The sequence below is a fragment of the Trichosurus vulpecula genome, chromosome 5 (assembly GCF_011100635.1).
Source record: "Trichosurus vulpecula isolate mTriVul1 chromosome 5, mTriVul1.pri, whole genome shotgun sequence".
NCBI classification, from domain to species: domain Eukaryota; kingdom Metazoa; phylum Chordata; class Mammalia; order Diprotodontia; family Phalangeridae; genus Trichosurus; species Trichosurus vulpecula.
In genome coordinates, this window is record NC_050577.1 from 137,555,381 (window position 1) to 137,568,317 (window position 12,937).

The 12,937-nt window shown below is 35.4% G+C and overlaps 1 protein-coding gene across 1 annotated transcript in view; it reads right to left on the reverse strand.

Annotated features, from left to right (window-relative positions):
• The window catches only part of FOXP2 (forkhead box P2), a 698,983-nt gene that overhangs the window by 591,815 nt on the left and 94,231 nt on the right, over nt 1–12,937 (reverse strand). The window contains exon 2 of the mRNA XM_036759264.1: nt 6,661–6,815. The gene's annotated coding sequence lies outside the window, so the exon portion shown is untranslated. The remainder of the gene's footprint in view (nt 1–6,660; nt 6,816–12,937) is intronic.

Below are 12,937 nucleotides of genomic sequence, written 5' to 3' on the forward strand. Positions count from 1 at the left end.
GAATCTGACTGAACAAACAGTTGTGCAGCAAATTTTTAGGAAGTGGCTGGCAAACCATAAATGGGCAAGTCAATGAGACAACCCCTAAAAATAGGAGCTTTGGAAAAATGGGGACTTTCAAAAATGTCAAACATACTTCAGAATCTAGTGATAAAAAAAATCACTGATAAGAAAAAAAATGGTAAACTTGCAAGAACATGGCATTAGGCAAATAAGGCAAATAAGATTATTTGGTTTTCCAACCTCTTAAGGGCAGAAACTCTCTTACTAATCTTGGTCTCACCCTGACTACCTAGTGTGCAAAAAGCAGGCACTTCAGTGTTGGGTAACTGATTAATATGTCATACCCAAGTACGTACATACACAAACACATTAACCCACAACTAGCTGACAAAACATTCGTCCCTCAAACTGACTTAGAAGTTTTAAAATTTTAGGAATCTCTAGTAATATCAGGTCCATACGACATAATCGGTATATCACAGAGAATATTTATGAATTAGAAAATACATTTCTCTGTTCGCTTTCAAAGGAAATAGCTTTAACTCAGATTTAATTATTTATCTGGGTGTTTACCAACTGCTATTATGAATACCCACATAGTCTGTTAAGAATTAATCATTTTCTAAAACATTACCAAGCAACCTTTGCACTGCCAAAATATATGGAATGATATTCAACTTTTTGATGACTGTATGGTCTGTTCAAAGGGTGAATTTTCTAATACTCTCATGACTAAACTAATATTGAAGCCAGATAGTAAAAGAACCACAAAATCATGGGACAGAAAAGGACTTTCGGGGGTCATTTTATCCTTGCCCCTTGACCTGAGGAGCTCACCTGAGAGTTTCTTCTATAACATTCACACCAAGGATCTTCTAGTTCTATATGATAAAATAAATTAGGATTATTTGATATCATATTAACTTTTAATTTAAGGTAATGTGTATCATACAATTTACTTTGTATAATCAACTTTTGGTTTGTAATTTGTTTTGATCTTTTTTGCTAAAATGCTCATACTAGTTATTTCTTCCATCAATAATATCAGCCACTCAGCTTGTAATTTAATCTTAAAAGAGTAGTAGGCAGATTTCAGATGAAGAAATTAAGGCTATCTACAGTCATATGAAAAAATGTTCTAAATCACTATTGATTAGAGAAATGCAAATTAAAACAACTCTGAGGTACCACCTCACACCTATCAGATTGGCTAATGTCATAGAAAAGGAAAATGATAAATATTGGAGAAGATGTAGGAAAATTGAAACACTAATGCATTGTTGGTGCAGTTATCAACTGATCCAACTATTCTGGAGAGCAATTTGGAATTATGCCCAAAGGGCTATAAAACTGTACATACCCTTTGATCCAGCAATACCACTACTAGGTCTGTATCCCAAAGAGACCATTAAAATAGAAGGAAAGGACCCACATGTACAAAAATATTTATAGCAGCTCTCTTTGTGGTGGCAAAGAATTGGAAATTGAGGGGATACCCATCAATTGGGAAATGGCTGAATGAGCTGTAGTGTATGAATGTAGTGAAATATCATTGTACTATAAGTAATGATTAGGCAGATTTCAGAACACAAGATTCAGAACCACAAGCATTTCAGATGCAAGAAAGCATCCAGGGTTTTGAGCAGTATGCAAGGCTGAGAGATATGGGATACACTTTCTCCATAAAGGCCTCACCAAAGAAGAAGTCAAGTACCACCATACAGCAGAGACAGTCCATAAATCAAGGTTGCAAAATGAAGACATGACAAAAGTGTATAGATTGACTGCTTCAGCCTAGTTACTCCAATCCAAGTAACACACCCCAATCTTCTGCCAAGTAAAAGCCCAAGAAGCTGGTTTACTCATGAATCTTCTACTTCCTTACCTTGTTTAACAGTCAGCGGATTCTGAAAAATGAAGATGGAGACAAACTCACATCTGAAAAAATGAAGCCTTTTTGGACTAAAAACCCTTAAGAAATCTGCCTTAGGTTTCAATGTTCAGTCCTCAGAAGTACTCATAAGCTATCAACAATAGAGTTCATTCGGGTTCAGTCTACTAGAATTTCAGAGGACTTAGCAGCCTTCAAGCTACCTAAGATGGATCTTTCAATGACGTAAAGCAAGAAACAAACATCCCCATAACTTTAAACCAAGAGACAGGAAGGAATGTGTTGAGTCCCACAGGGTTCTAAAACTTCCTTTTCATACGGGCAAAATAGCTTTCCTTGGTGAGACTTTTCCTTCTTCCCATCCACCTTGCACTCAACACAGGAAAGATGTCATCCATTCACAATTCTACTAAGGATAATATTTCCGGGAAGGGGTAATTGACTCTTTAAATATCTACAGCATAGCTTGGGTCTTTCTAATGCAGAAAGACATATTCTGGAATGACCCAGAGTTGGTTTGAATAACTTCTCAAAGTATAGTCAACCAACTATTCATCTATAGAACTAGATTGCAAGGAGTAAGGAGAATAATTAACATCTAAGTAAACTTTGTTCTGCATATTCATCTAACATAAAAATACTTTTTTGTTTTTATATTGTTTCTATCCTGTAGATTAAAGCTCTTTGGGAACAGTGGCTTTTTAAAAAAAAGTATTGTCTCAGAGTCCATAGTACTTACAAAATATCAGATTCTTACTAAATGTCCATTGAATTGGCAGTAGCCAAGACCCCAGGTCCTCCGACTCCAAGTCCAGATGTGTTTCCATTATAACACACCTCCAAAGTCATCTTGCAAAGATCTTTATAAGTCCCTTCTCTTCTCTGCCACTTCCTAACTATGGGCTCTATTAAAATAGCTCCATTTTGTAAAGGATTCAGGAGCCACAGCACTATGTCAACAAATAATCAGATACACTGAAAGAATTTAGTGCACTTCTGCCTGGATGTGACTCAACAGTGCAACACAGGAGCCAAAACCAAAACAAAACAAACAAAAAACCTGAAGAGACCTGAGATCGCATTATTAGAAGTACAGAGTACAGAGGAATGGAAGTGATAGTTTGACTGTATTCTGCTATGCTCCAACCACAGTCAGTACTACTCTGCTGAGTGCTAGGTCTTAAATTTTAAGAAGGAACATGAAAAACAGGAGCACATTTGAAGCAAAGCAACCAGGATGTGGAAGGTGTCTGAAGCCAGGACATACAAAGATGAGTTGAGGCGGGGGAGAAGTTTATCCTGGAAAAGACAAGACTTATGCCTTTAAATATGTGAAGGGTTTTCATCATGTGGAAGAGAACGAAGAGGTGTTTTGCTTGTTCCTGAGGAGAGAACTCAGAGCTATAGTTGAATAGAGATTTAGGATAGTTAATATACATGGAAAAATTTCCTAATAATTAAAATTGTCCAAAGGTGGAATGAGATACTACAGGAGGTAGAGAGATCCTCCCTACTGATAAAATTATTATTTACTCACTTTCTTAAATTAACTCTAAGGTCCCAGCCAACTCAGAAGTTATCAGATCCTAAAATTCTTCACCTTCCTGAGACATGGCATGGAGGGTAGAATGGAAGGATACATGGCAGCAATCCATGCAGGAAACTCACAATGTGGAAACTACTTCCACCAATGCATATCAGAAACTCATCTGTAACTTGGTTTTAGAGAGTCTTTTGGGAGTCTCAGAGATCAAGTGACTTGTGTTGCCCATAATAAATATTGCTGGCACAGTATAAAGCTTGAAGCTTGTCTTGCTGATTCCAGAGACAGCTCTTTATCTACTATGCCATACTTGTACTTCCTATCAATATAGCTTCTCACCAATACAGCAGGGTTAACTTCCTGGAATTCAATATAACTTTTCACAATTTTTTCAATACACTTAAAATACCTGAAAAATTTTTAAAAAGTCAGTAATCACAAAGTCAGCAAACTAACTCATAATATACTTTTTGATACTTTCTAAAATATGTACATGATCCTTAAATCTTGTGCTTTTCCACCACACATTTTTTTTGGTACATCTGATAATCTTCTCTGTTTTGTCACTTTTTTTCCTCTTGAGTGTTCCTTAAGCTGCATCTGGTCTGTCTAGAAATGAAATGTGAAGTATTTGAGCCAAACAATACAGGCACATTACCAGAGAGCCCTTAAGTTAAAAGAGCAATTCCCTAGGTCATTTCATAATAGGACTTTACAGATATCATGATGACACCAGGTATCCACTGGATTAAAACAGTAGTGTCAACCTTATGAAAACAGCCAAAATAATTATGAAAACTGAACTGACCCAAAAGAAGATTAGATATTAGCACAGATGTGCTCACAACTTTATAGTCCTCCCTTCTCCAGACTGCCAAAGGCAGCCAATAGTTATGCTAGGCTCGCAAACTGGGTGAGCAGTGTCAGAAGATGACAAACTATTTTGCATATCTGCAGAATAACCAACATTTTACCAATAAGTTTTCTTTGAAAATGAGGATAGCATCTTGAAAGAAATGACCTCAAGAGTCGTTTGCTTTTGACTAAATCATTGGACTTCCTAAAATATTAGTTTGTTGTCACAGAGAGTATAACTACACATGAGTGACAGGCAGCAAGGTGTAGAGAATAGAGAACCAATGTCAAAATCAGAAAGAACTGGATTCAAATTCCACCTCTTACATATATCAGCTATGTGAACCAAAATTAAATTCTCAAAGCCTCTAGCAGTTCCTAAGAGTATAAGCTCCAAAGGATTTGCATATTTGCATTGGGAGATCCCCACAAAAATAAAATCACAATTCCAGATACATACATAAGTATGTGTAAATGTACATATATATGTTTCATATACATGTGCATATGTACATGCATTCTCTATATACAGGTGGTCTTCAAGATATGTTAATAAGGAGAGTATAAAAAGAAAGGACATGTTAACGTGGTCTCTACTTCTCCCAATTTTCTTTGTATTTCTGACATTATTTTTCTCCAATATATATACTTTTAGAAGTATTTTATGACTATATTTTTGTTGACACATTTTTCTTATATTAAGTATAGAGCCTTAGAAAATCATTCCAAGTACAAGTTATTGTTATTAAGTCTTCATGCCTATATTTATGTGATTAGAAGGCCAAATTTTACTTAGAGACATCAAGAAAATGCCAGATCTTTCCTACATAAAGAATGAAAATACATTTAACTTTTTTTCCCCTAGTGTACAAAAATTTCCAGGAGAAAAGAAATTATTCTGGTTTCCTTAATCAGTCGACTTACTTTACCTTCAATGTGGCAACAAACTGAAAAAGTATGTAATTTAAAAAGATTTTATAAAACATCCATGATTCCAGGTTTTTTTTAAAGCAAAATTTTGTTTAAAAAGGACTTGCTGTTACTCATAGAAAACATAGAAAATTTCTTACATTGACAAAGACACTGATTTTCAAAATATTTAAATAAAAAAGTATATTTTAGTAAAGTACTAATTTCTCATTGTGGGAAGGAGGTGAAGTTTGATTCTCAAAAGTGATGGAAGCAGAATATAAGCTGTGGTAGATCCAAAAGGCTCAAAAGACTTTATATATGGACTTTATCCAAGGGCTTACTTAGCTAAATCCAATATAAAAAACACCACAAGGCTGGCCACTAAGTGATAACTGGTGGTTTGTTTTGCCTTTTTTTTTTTTTTTTGCAACGACTAATGAAATACGACAGAATCACAATTTTCAATGTCTACACACATTACCACATTAGTGAAAACATAGTTCTTTCTAAGTATTAAAATCTTCATTTTCTTTACATACTTATAAAGACTTCGAGTTGGAAGGTGCTGTACTGTAGGGGTCTTCTAACCCAATGCTCTCATTTTGCAGGGGATTCTTGTAGGTCGAAATGAATGGCTTTTGAGGTTTCTTCCAATTCTGAGATTTTGTGACTCTTACTGGGATCTTGACTACGCTAGACTTTCTCTCTATAAATCTTGATGTGATCTATCTTTATCTAAAAAATAAGATGCAAAATTGAGTATTTATATATCTAAGAATTCTCACCAAAATCTGAAATTCTGATTCAAATACTTCATATAACTCTTTATCAAATTTATTCTGAAATAACAAATCCTCAAATTGTGCATCTTTTTTCCAAAAGTTCGGAAAAGTAAATGCAGTCCAATGAATCGTAAATATGTAGGCAAAAAAATAGAATTCAATGTCTATTATTACAAAGTGATACATTGAGTAGATGTGAAGAAAGTCATATTCTTGTACATACACATGTAGACGTATAAAAAAACTGACCAAGTTCAAAGCAGGATTATAGTATCAATAACTAGAGATGCTAAAGTCAATAGACAGTATCACTTTTATATGAGTACCTTCAACATCTATACATTTTTATCATTCGGCACCAGGAGGTGAATGTCAAATCTATACATTTCCTCTTAAAGATTTCAAGTTCAAAATTACAACAAATGATAGTGCCTTGGGCTACTTAAGTGAAACACAGAACTATAAACCTAGATCAAGGTGGCAACTAACCAAAAGAAACAGCATTTTATACAGAAAAATATACAAACAAGATCCAAACCCTATGAGTGTCTTACCTTCTTAATCCCCTCCAAGGCTTTCCTAACTTTAATTTCATTCTCTTCCATACTTCTCTAGCAGCAAAAACATATTTGAGAGTCTTATGGAATAGGAAATAGGCAGTTTAAATGACTTACATTAGTAGATGCAAGGAGATCTCGTCTTCAGTTCCTTCTTCAGAGGTATAGGTGCCTTGTTCTTTTTTTCCCCTTACAATATTCTTTTCTTCAGGCTTTTCTACTACCTCTCTTATGGATCAGGATGAAGGGTCAATGGATTTCTATTATTTAATCTGGAGAAAAGAGAATATATTTTCAATTATTATGACATTATTTATGCCTTTTTCTTTAACTTCATTGAAAGGCTTTTTAGTATCATTTTCCATCAGTGAATAAACATTTGTTGGGTACTGATGCAGAGCAGTGAGTGCCCGATTATGGTCAAATAAAAGACTTGTCATGAACCCAGTTAACAGTGAATTTGTTTGTTTTTAACTTCTTCCTGCTGCTACTACATATGCTCTATAGTAGAAGCAGTGAATGCTATTTCAGCAAAGACCCAGAAGACAAGAAAGAGTGGAAAGAAAAGCCGGGTCAAGGAATTTGAGGGCAAGAAAGTACTGCTTGTATAGTCAAGACTTTGAAGGTCAAGAAACAAAGCTGGAGGGAAAATGATACACCTGAGCAGGGGGTTATTAACTTGGGATCCAGAGACACTCCCCCACCACACCCCTCAAAGAGTCCATGAACTTGAATGGGGGGGATTTAATAACATCTAAAAGTTAGCATTTCCTTAAATTATGATTTAAAAAAAAAAAAACATTATTCTAAGAAAGGTTCCACAGACTTCACCAGACTGCCAAAGGGTCCATAACAAAAAAAATTAATTTTTTTAAATGGAAAAAATCCTTCACTAGAGGTATAATAAGGGAATTAAAAGGCAAAAGGGAACAAACAAGGTTTAAGAGCAGGTTGGGGAGAAGTAAGATGACTGGAGGAGTGAAGGAGAGGAATCTGTTAACAGAGAAGAGAAGGTCAGAACTGCATCTTGGAGATAGATCAATTTGGAATGGTGCTGAAGTTGAACGTATAAATACTCCTTTGGGTAAATGAGAGGCATTGGTCATGGAAGTTAAGCAAGTTGATACATTGAGATGTCAGGTTCTTAGAAAGGTCACCAATATGAATGCTATATTCACTATGGATAATGAGAGGGGACTGGGTAGACCCAGATTAATCAACATGCTCAAATAAGGAAGATAAGGTGAAAGGATGTGATGACGGTTGGTAAATTATCTGGATTAGAAATAGATGGCCTGAGTTTAAGGAGAAGAGAGGCCAATGAGTAATGGTAGAGAGCAAGGGTAGGAATATGGCAGGAAGAAGGATGAAGACTCCTCCTTTTGGCCCTATGAATCAGTGGTGCATGAGAGCACAAACAGCCAGGTGTCAAGGGGAGTCTGGTGTTGAATGAAAAGCTGTCAAGTTTGGGGTTCAAAGATGGAAGTTCTATATCTTTATCACTACTTAGCTCTGTGACTTTAAGCAAGTCATGCGCCTCCATTTCCCTATCTATTAAGTAAGAAGATTAGAAAAGATCATTCCTAAGGTCTTTCTAGCTCTAACATTCTGTGAAATGTGGGGTAATATGTTAAAGACAAACTGAGTTTTTTGATAATGCCAGAAAATGGAAGGAACATGAAAGAGTTAGAGAATAAAGAAATATTTTTACCAGAGTATACATTCCATAAGATACAATGGAACAAACAGGCAAAGGAAAATAGAAACTAGGTAGGACTCAGATACTAGGAAAGGTAGAAGAGGAAAGAGATTTTCATCTGGGCTTTGGTTCTGAATTAAGGGAGCAGGAGGATGGATTTTGTTAAGTAAGGGGCCTATCAAGTAGGCAAAACCTGTAGTATAAGAGGCTCCCAAAGTCCTAAAACATTCTGGCAAATCTGAGTTCGAATGAGCTTATATCTGTCATTAAAGATTAAGTTTTTTATACACAGCTAGTAAGTATCTAAAGCTGCATCTGAACTCAAGTGTTCTTGACTAAGCCCACTAAACCTACCTAATCAGTACAAATGACCTAGAGTTTCCAACTCCTGCCATGTTTACATAGACTGTTATATTTTTAGACAAAGAAAAATATTTTTAAATCATAAAATACTAAAATAAGATTTACCTGTTTTTTAATTAAAACAATAATAAAATTATTATTTCAAGAGTATGAAACTGATTAGAAATGCCTAGCAAAAGTCTAAGTCAAAAAATGGGATATATATAATATGTACATGTATACATATATATAAAATCAGAATTTTAAGAAAAGTACAAATCTCTGAAATTTTAGGAAATGAAGTATACTAGACAGATCATGAGACACAATACAGAAAGCTTTTTACAGCTCTATCACTGAAATACTCTCTAACTATTATAACTCCTCTGCAAAATCTAACAGAAGCCTACCCTACACAAGAGCACATGTACATTTGGGAATCATCATCTGCTCCACAAAAATGTGGGCACTCATTTGTTAACAAGAGAATCAGTTCTGGCATACAAGACTTTTGTCCAAAATACCTACATTTTCATGGTTGCTATCTGTAATTGAGGGAATGCTTCCTGGCTAAGGCCTCTAATGGGCCACACCTAGGTTCAACACTTTTCTTATCTTTAAAACTCACTCTAGCTCCCTATGGACAAATACCCAGTACACTGAACAGGAAGCATTTTTAAGCCAAAAATTGAAATAAACTACAGTTCTTTTTGGACATACTCAACTCTTGCAAACAGTCTTTTTTGACACTTTTAATGCCAGCTATCTTGCAGAAATTGAAAATTACATACTGGAGTTTTAAAAATTATGTTGAAGTGGAAATTATAGGGGAAAATAAATATAGAAGGCAATAAACAATAGACTAGTTTAAGACCTGGGAAAAGCAGACTATGAAAACCAAAACAATGAGAGAGAGGTGCAATGTGAATCTTTTCAATTAATTTCTACCTTTGTTAATAACTTATGCCTAATAACCCTTTTCAGTTCTTAACTAAGAAAGTACTACTACTTGCAATCAGTCAGTTTAACTTAATTCAATGTACTTCAGTTCTAAAAAATCTATATTAATCATTCACTACCTACTACTACTACTACTATACTACTAGGTATTGGGAATGTTAAGATGAAATACTCCAACAATTAAATTTAATTCAACATACATTTATTAAATACCTACTGTGTGCACGGCATCTATGGGGACTAGTAGTTCAATAAAGAAGAATGGGGAGAGCTGCCTTAAAAAAGAGTCCCTTCAAAAGTATATGTCTATATATGTCTATATGTATATGTGTGTATATATCTATAGCTATAGAGAGAGTATCTGCACTTAATGGTAGCCTTCTGTGGTGGGGTGGGGGGTGGGAGAACAAAGTAAAAAAGTATACAGCAGAGAACAAAAGAAAACTTACAAGTATAAGAAATGGGAGGAGGAGTTTTGTTTCCACAGAACTGAAGGTGTACTTCCCCCCCTCCCCCACCCCAGCTTTAGCAGAAACCAGGCCTCAGGTCATTCAGGTGAAAGGTCAGAGGCTTGTACACATGTTTAAACGAACCATTTGAGGAGGGCAGTCACGGGGTTGTATCTGGCCAATGAAGAGCCTGGCGGGAGATTTACGGTGAGGGTCTATAAAAGGACTGGCATCCATCTGAGTTCTTTGTACTTTCTCCTGTACTCTGTTCAGGGGAGGTACCCATTTATTCAGGGGGAATAAATGTAAATTATAATTAAAACGTTCCTGACTTCCCAACAAGTCTTGCTTATTCCTAGACAATGTGAGTATGTTTCTAACACAAGTAAGCAAAGATGGACAGCTCTGAACACATCACAAAGGCTTTCTTAAAATGAAAATTTATTGGTACATATTTTGAATACTTTCATGTTCTGCTATGCATATCACATGCTTTTTTCCCCTTTCTTTGTATTTAAGTTCAATATTTGAATTTATGATACGTTTTTGTTTCTTTTCTCTATTCTGTATTTGTGTTCTGGTGTTAGAGTCTAAAATATTTTTTTTTTAAAAAAAGGTAGCTCCAAAAAAAAAAAAAAAGTCCCTTCCCTAAAGTACTTTACATACTACAGGACAGTGGTCCTTGCCTTCAAGATATTTACAATCTAATCTACCAGATAAGATATGTATGCAAATAATTATAATGCAAATCAGTATTTTCAATGCATAAGAAAGTTACTGAGAGATATATAAACAACTCTAGGAGATACTGGTCACTTGGGGTTGAACAGAATGAGGAAGACTTATGGAAGACACCGTACAAAGGATTCAGACAAAAATGTGAGAAGAGGGCATTTTAAGAATAGGATTATAATGAGCTAAGTCACAGAGGCAGAAAGGCAGTGGATGTGTTTGGAGAATAGAGTACTCTTATTTGGCTTGACTAAAGCATGAGTGAAGGGGAGTTGTGTGAGAAAAGAATGGAAAGGTAAATCGGAACCATTTTGTAGAGGGCCTTGAATACCAATATAAGCAATGTTTACTTTATTCAGCCGACAATAGGGAGTTACAGAAAGTTTGAAGAGTTATGTGGTTGGACCTACACATTACAGAGATCCCTCTGGAAGCAGTACGAAGGGTAGACTAGAGTAAGTAAAGGGAAAAAGAGCATATGGGTGACTTTTATCACAGTCAAAATGAGAAGAGATGATTGCCTGAACCAGGGTAGTAGCAGTAGAAAAGAAAGGTCAGAGGTAAGAAACACTGGAGATAAAATGAGCAATATTTTTCAACTGAATGGGGGAGAGAGGGCAAAGTTAAGTTAAAGATGATGCCAAGATTTTAACGAAAGGTATTAGGACAATGAGAGGGCCACCAAAAAAAGAAAGTGAATTTAGAAAGACAGGCCTGAGGAACAAGATGATGAATTCATCGGGAGACATACTGAATTTGAGGTACCAATGGAATCCTGAGGAAGTTGTCTAATAGGTAACTGGAAATGATGAGAACAGTAATCAGCAGAATATGAGGCTACATATGCAAATCTCAGGAGCATCTAAAGATACGTGATAATTTAGTCTATGGGAGAGGCTGTAGTTATCGAAAGAAGTCAAGTGACTTGCCCAGGGTGACATAGCTAACAAGTGTGTGAGGCCAGATTTGAACTCAAGAAGATGAGTCTTCCTGACTTCAGTTCCAGCCCTCTATCTACTGCACTATCTACCACCCATACTGCAAAGGGAGAGAGTATAAGGATAACAGAGGGAGAAGAGCAATATACGTAGAGGAGCAGTCACATTTTAGGAGCAAGGGATAGAATTAAAGGGGAAAAAAAAAGGCCAGGGGGAAAGAAGAAAATTGGGGAAGTCATCAGAATCCTATCATTTCAAAAAGAAAGTCTCTGGGGCGGGTAGAATGTTCATAAGAACTCATTATGGAATTAGATTTCAGGATTACAAAACTGCAAAACCTCACCTAATTCTGTCTTAATTGACAGCAAATTTAACCTTGTAAATCAAAGTTGTCAACATTTACATTCTCTATTCATGTTTTTGTTTAGCTGTTAAAGCAAATACAATTCCATTTTGATTTCCAGAATATAGAAATGTTTTTCACTACATTTTGGGTCAGTGCAGATCAATGTACATTCCTTCAGGGAAACCTTTTGAACTGACAGAAGATGAGTGATTGACATCAGTAACAAACACTTTTTGTTGTCATGGATTGACATGTCATTTATAGAAAAACGTATGCTAATTAATGCTATCCATACTTACCAGATATGTCAAAGGAATATTTCAAATATTTTATAGCTATAGCTTGATAAGGTATGCACATTGCATATAGATAAGAATATGAATCCGTTGTGATAAGGAATTCAGCAACCCTACATGCAATTGCTACAATAATGAGAACTTACTATTGATATATACTTATATAACTGCATCTTAGATATCAGGATAGAATGAAAATTATGAAGGGGAGGGAAGAACACATTTTGCTGTAAGAAAAAATCCAGGCTAAAAGTATATCCCTCAGGAATTTATATGTAGGCATGACTAGTAAAGCAGTACATAAGGGAGATGGATCTTCATATTCCCCTCAGACTAGAAGGCTGATCAAAATTATGTAGTGTAATTGTCTGTCCATCTAGTGTGTCCAAAGTAAGGATTTAAGTGTTATTACTAGTACTGATCACTAATATAGATTGCCTGTCCATTGAAAAGAAAGAACTGTTTTACTGTTTCACAATAGTTTATTTCAAATTCAGTGAAAGATACTCAACAATCACGAGTTAATATGAAGCTCTTTCATAGAGGCCAAGGATTAATTCAGTGAAAGCAAAAAATCAATGAGACTTTTTCTCAATAAGACCAAGGCATAAAATAAATATCTGAAGGGAGGG